At 36.8% G+C, this 5,570-nt stretch overlaps 1 long non-coding RNA gene across 1 annotated transcript; it reads left to right on the top strand.

The window, feature by feature from the left end:
- The first annotated feature begins 4,765 nt into the window (after positions 1-4,765).
- On the top strand, positions 4,766-5,570 carry LOC112939730 (uncharacterized). Its single transcript, XR_003243600.2, has 2 exons — positions 4,766-4,998; positions 5,204-5,570. It is a non-coding gene; the product is annotated as an uncharacterized lncRNA (long non-coding RNA).

The following is a 5,570-nucleotide window of genomic DNA, read 5'->3' as shown; positions in this document are numbered from 1 at the left end:
ATGTATATCTGCTGGTTTAGGTCAAAAGTAACGGAAGTCATAATATAGCACTAGCAATATTGTCAGCATTCAATTCGTAGCACTAAAGGAGCATAGACTAGCGCGAATACGTGGCTCCTCACATGGTCCATGCAAAATGTACTATTGTAACCATGGATACAACACAAAATTAGAAACTTTTCATTTGGCCTATGTTGTTATATAGTTGTGTTTAGTTCCTTCCAAAGTTAGAAGTTTAGGTTGAAATTGGTACGATGTGACTGAAAAATTGTGTGTATATGACAGGTTGATGTGATGGAAAAAGTTAGAAGTTTAATAGCCATAGTAGTTTCTTATTACTACTATATAAGTTACAATACCCTTTTCTACATATGACTTCTTTTTATCCATAGAGTTAAAAGTTAGAAATTGCCTTAAATATAGTCGATCCCACCTCCCTCTCGCTTTCAATCGGCGTGACAAATACTTACCCATATAAAACTAGCAGAATTTTCACTTATAGTAGACAATATTTGTTGTTTTTTTAACCCATTGCTTTTGAACCACTAAGAGAGTGAAATTAGGGTCTGTTTGGTAGAAGAGAGTGAGAGTATAAAAAGTCACATTTTAAAATTACTTCGAGTTGTTTTTTAGTCGTATGCGAGAAAAATCTAAATGTAAAACACCAAGGACTAATTGGATTCATATGCAAGTCACTAAACTAGATACATTAGTATTACAATAACTTGTACATTATACTTGTAGTATTTCGTAGGGAATAAAATAAATGTTCAATCAAAAAGTCGAATAACTTTTTTCTAGTGGAAAGCTATGATATGAGAGCTGGGAATAGTAGGTTCGTGGTTGATGTGGAGTGGCAGTGAGACTCTGATGAGAAAGTGTGGTGGTACGTGCAGGTTCAGTAGGACTATAAAAGTGTAGGGTAGACTGTGTTTAGATGGTGGAAAAGTTGAGAAGTTGAGAGAAAGTTAGTAGTTTAGAGAGAAAATTGATAGTTTATGTGTATACTATAAAAGTTTTTTATGTGATAAAAAGTTGGAAATTTGGGAGGAACTAAACACAGCCGTAGCGTAGTGCAGTGGTGGCAAAGGGGAGGGGGGTTGGGTAAGGATGAAGGGATACGTGCGTGCACTTGGAGTGTAGGAGTGCGTGTGCAGCAGCCCAAGATGTTATTTCGGCACCACGCGCTGACCAAAATTCACTCATTCAGTGGCGTGGCCCTTTATTATTTTCTCTCTGTTGTGGCCACCCGGATTCTCTGTGCACCACCTTGCAGTTGCTTGCACATATGTGTAAATTTCTACTGCTAGTAGGATAATTGAAACTATTTTGAAGGATTTTAATCCTAAGGGAACATTTCTTATAGTATATGTCCCTTTGAAACAAACAAATAAGGGTCCTTTTGAATTGTAGAAATGAAAAAAAAAAGAATGAATAGAAAAAACATAAGATTCTTATAGAAATGTAAGTGTAAAACAGAGGATTGAAAAACATAGGAATGATCATTTGGTTGGACCGCATGAAAAACGCAGGAATCGGATGAGAAAGATAGACTTAAAAAAAATTTCAAGAGGTTCAAGGTCTTGCTAAGTTTCCTCCAAAATTCACGTGAAATAAGTCATTTCATAGGATTTGAAAAGCTTCAATCCCCTTTAAATCAAAGGGCCAATTAGAAAAATTCCTGATAGGTTTTAAATCCTATAAAATTCCTACATAAATCAATCCTTTGATTCAAATGGGCCCTAAGCCACCTGAATTCCTACGAATTGCTTCAGTTCACATGAATTTTGGAGGATTTCATACATGAGGTCCAACCTCGACCTCATGGTGATCTTGTTATGTCTCTCCCCAAACTCCTCTTCTCTTTTCCATTGAAACATCAAGACAATGTATTTAAACAATTCCTGTGTTGTACGGATCCTATAGATTCAATAAAGCACGACATTTTAATTCTATATATATTTTTTCTTATGTTTGTATAATCTTGTGTATTGTAAAGTAACTCTTAGTTTGGAATATGGAATTGTATCCTTATTCTTTGCGGGAACTTGTGTGACAATTCTTTCACCTTGAAAGATACTACCAAGGGCCGAAGCTTAGAGGGGTTAATCTTTTGTTGGTATTGTATAGTTTGATGGGTCAGATACTCGGTTTCAAAGTTTATAGCGCTAGGATAGACTTCCCATCAAAATTTAGGGGTATTCAAACCGATTATTGTGATAATGCTCAATTGTTAATTGAATCTTATTGAGTTGTATTGAATATTGTCAATTCAAATATACACATCACGTACATCGAATCAATAATTAACGACGAGAATCGAGCAGTTGTGTGAAGGCTGAAGCTTAGCGCTGGTAGAGAATTCCAAGCAGAAGCAAGGAGTATAGTCAGAGAGGATCCGAGAGAGAGATGTGTGTGGTCATGTTTTTCATGAACTGGTCACCCTCTTCCACGTGAGTAGGACGACTGATGGATGGGAGTCTCGAAGCTTTTTTTAGTTTATGTTTTTCGATGCTATAGCTTCCATTTATTTACTGCTTGCTACCAGCCGTGCCGTCGAAGCTCTGCTCTCCCCATCATCCACTAAAATAATTCTAGCACTATTACAGTCCTGTAATTCTTTTCTTTAACTTTTAATTCCTGGACAAAATTACAACTGTACCTTACTAAAAAAAAAGAAGCAAATATTCCTCCTAGAGCCCTAGTAGTAGTAGCAGCTAGTATATCTTGGGCCACATATTGGATTACATATTGGATTGGATCAACAAATTGAGCCCAAGACAATGTTATCGTACTATATTTAGTACTGACGAGCAGCGGCAAATTAACCTTCGGCCCTGTTTATATCCCACCCAAAATTTTTCACCGAATCACACGAACGTTTGAACACCTATATGAAGTATTAAATATAAACTAAAAAATAATTAATTACATATATTGCGATTAATTTGTGAGACGAATCTTTTAAGCCTAATTGCTCTATGATTTGACAATGTACTGCTATAGTAAACATTTACTAATGACGGATTACGTAGGCTTAATAAATTCGTCTCGCGATTTACTGACGGATTCTGTAATTAGTTTTTTTATTAGTGCCCGAACACCTCATGCGACACCCTATATAATACCCGATGTGACACGCCAAAACTTTACACCCATAATCTAAACACACCCTTCATGTAGGACTTGAGATATGAGTACGGAGTATATATATATATGTGTGTTGGGTTGATTTCTGCCCAACAAGCTAGAGATCATATGCTTCCCATCCCAAAATATAAAGGATTTTGGTTGGATGTGACAGGGCCGATCCAGTTTCATAGTTATAGGATATGTCACATACACCCAAATCCTTTATATTTTGATGAGAGAATCCCTTATATGCCACTAGAATTTGACCAGTTCCCTTGTATGCCACTCAAAATTGGCTTCTCCCTTATATGCCACTAGTTCAAGTTTTTCCACCCTTTTATGCCACTCCCACCACTATAGTGTTAGTTGACTGTTAGTCAAAGGTTAGTTTTTTTTAAATGACCAATATGCCCTCTCAACTAAAAAATATGTAAACTTCAAAAAAACCATAACTAATTTATTTTAAATCTTTTTTGAGTGAACAAAATTTTGTCAGAACCAGTGAAAAATGCTCTTTATATTAAAAATATTGTTGGAAAACTGCATGTTTCATGCTTACATTGAAAATTTATTTGTAATGGTAATGGCTAAAATTGCATGTGATGCAGAAAAAAAATCAATTTTCATATGTTGTATCCAGTAGCTATATTAGTACTAAAATACCTATTATTAGTTGTACACTAATTCTATAGGGCAAATGCGTCTTTTTACAATCAAGTTAACGGTCAACTGACGGTGGACCGGCGGCAATGGCATAAAAGGGAGGAGAAACTTGAACCGGTGGCATAAAAGGGAGAAGCCAATTTGAAGTGACATATAAGGGATATAAGGGAGCCGGTTAATTTAGAGAGGCATATAAGGGATTCTCTCTATTTTGATACGAAGGGAGTATAATCCAAAGCGAGATCAAAGATTGACTGAATTACCTCTACCCGCAACGGCTGGATCCGCCATTGTCAGCCCCGGGACGACCGGATTCGCACCACCGCCGCCGCCGCCATCAGGGTGCGGATGGGAGCTAGCTAGGCTTTTGGATTTTTAAATTTTGAGACTTTTTTCCGGTTTTTTATTTTTACTTGCGGATGACATAAGTTCGCATGCGGGTGACGCATGTGGGTGCGTCACCCACATGAAGAAAAAAATCGTTATTTTTGCAGACATTTTTGGACAGACGGAGGCTCAACCATATGGAAAAATAGGTTTTCGCCACATGAAAAAAATGGTTTTAGTGGCGTGTGTGTACGTCTTGATGCTGTATTAATTTTAATCGGCGGCAATTAAAAATGTATGTCGAAATTTAGTTGGATATACTCGTAGCTAGTAAGTAACCTCAATTTTCATCACACCCTTGAGATCACAGGGCATATAGAGAATTGCCTATGGCCATCTTCCAAATTAATTAATTAATTGATGTTTGTAGGTAGAAGTGACGAAGTGCATATATACCTTTGAGATATGTATTTTTTTTTAGATAATGATCTTTGACATATGTATACATAGAAGATATACAGTATGGCTCTAAACGATTGATGTGCTAGCTTGTAGCTATTGATGATGAAATGCATGTTGTCAGCACAAGCAAAGATACAAAACAAGCCTGACTGCATACATTTGACTACATCTGATAGAAAGCAATGTGCCCACGCAAAAAAATATATATCGCCGATTGATGAGAGGCAGCCGGTATATATATGCTACAAATTAAGCTCTGATCGATCGGTGCCTGCATCTGCATGCATGGTAACTAGCAGGAGGAAGAGGATAATATGTCTTGGGGGTGCTTGTTGCTGCTGCTGCTGATGATGATTGTCTCGGCATCATCATCTGCTACAATGATCGTCATCTCTCCCTCTAATTCTTCTTCAGGTAAATCAAATGCAAAGCATATATAGGGTACTGAATTGCATATATTCAGAAGCCAGCTAGCTAGCTAGAACTCGATCGATCGATCTGATATATATATATATATATATATATATATATATATATATATATATATATATATATATATATATATATATATATATATATATATATATATATATATATATATGTTCAATTCATATCGCAGCAGCAGCAGCAGCAGGAAGAGGAAGAAGAATGGAGGAGTATGGTAGTGGTGGGTGCAGTGTGAAGAGCAAGACGTGGAATGAGAGGAAGCTGTGCACCAAGCGTGGAACCTGCCGCGCCGAAGGTTTCGACTACGGCTCCTGCTACCCCAATCGACCACGACCTTCTTTCATCGGCAGATTCTTTCACGTCTGCTACTGCAGCATGAACTACTGCAAAAACAATATCATCCCATCATCCTAATAACTAGCTAATTACTTAATAATTACTGTATGTTTGTACGTATCACCTACCGATCGATCGACCCCTACAACTATATATACTGATCGATTTTCGATTATATATGAAATAAATTTTTACTACTCCAA

The sequence above is a fragment of the Oryza sativa genome, chromosome 7 (genome assembly GCF_034140825.1).
Source record: "Oryza sativa Japonica Group chromosome 7, ASM3414082v1".
In the NCBI taxonomy this organism is placed as follows: Eukaryota; Viridiplantae; Streptophyta; class Magnoliopsida; order Poales; family Poaceae; genus Oryza; species Oryza sativa.
This window is presented reverse-complemented; position numbering and strand designations above follow the sequence as displayed.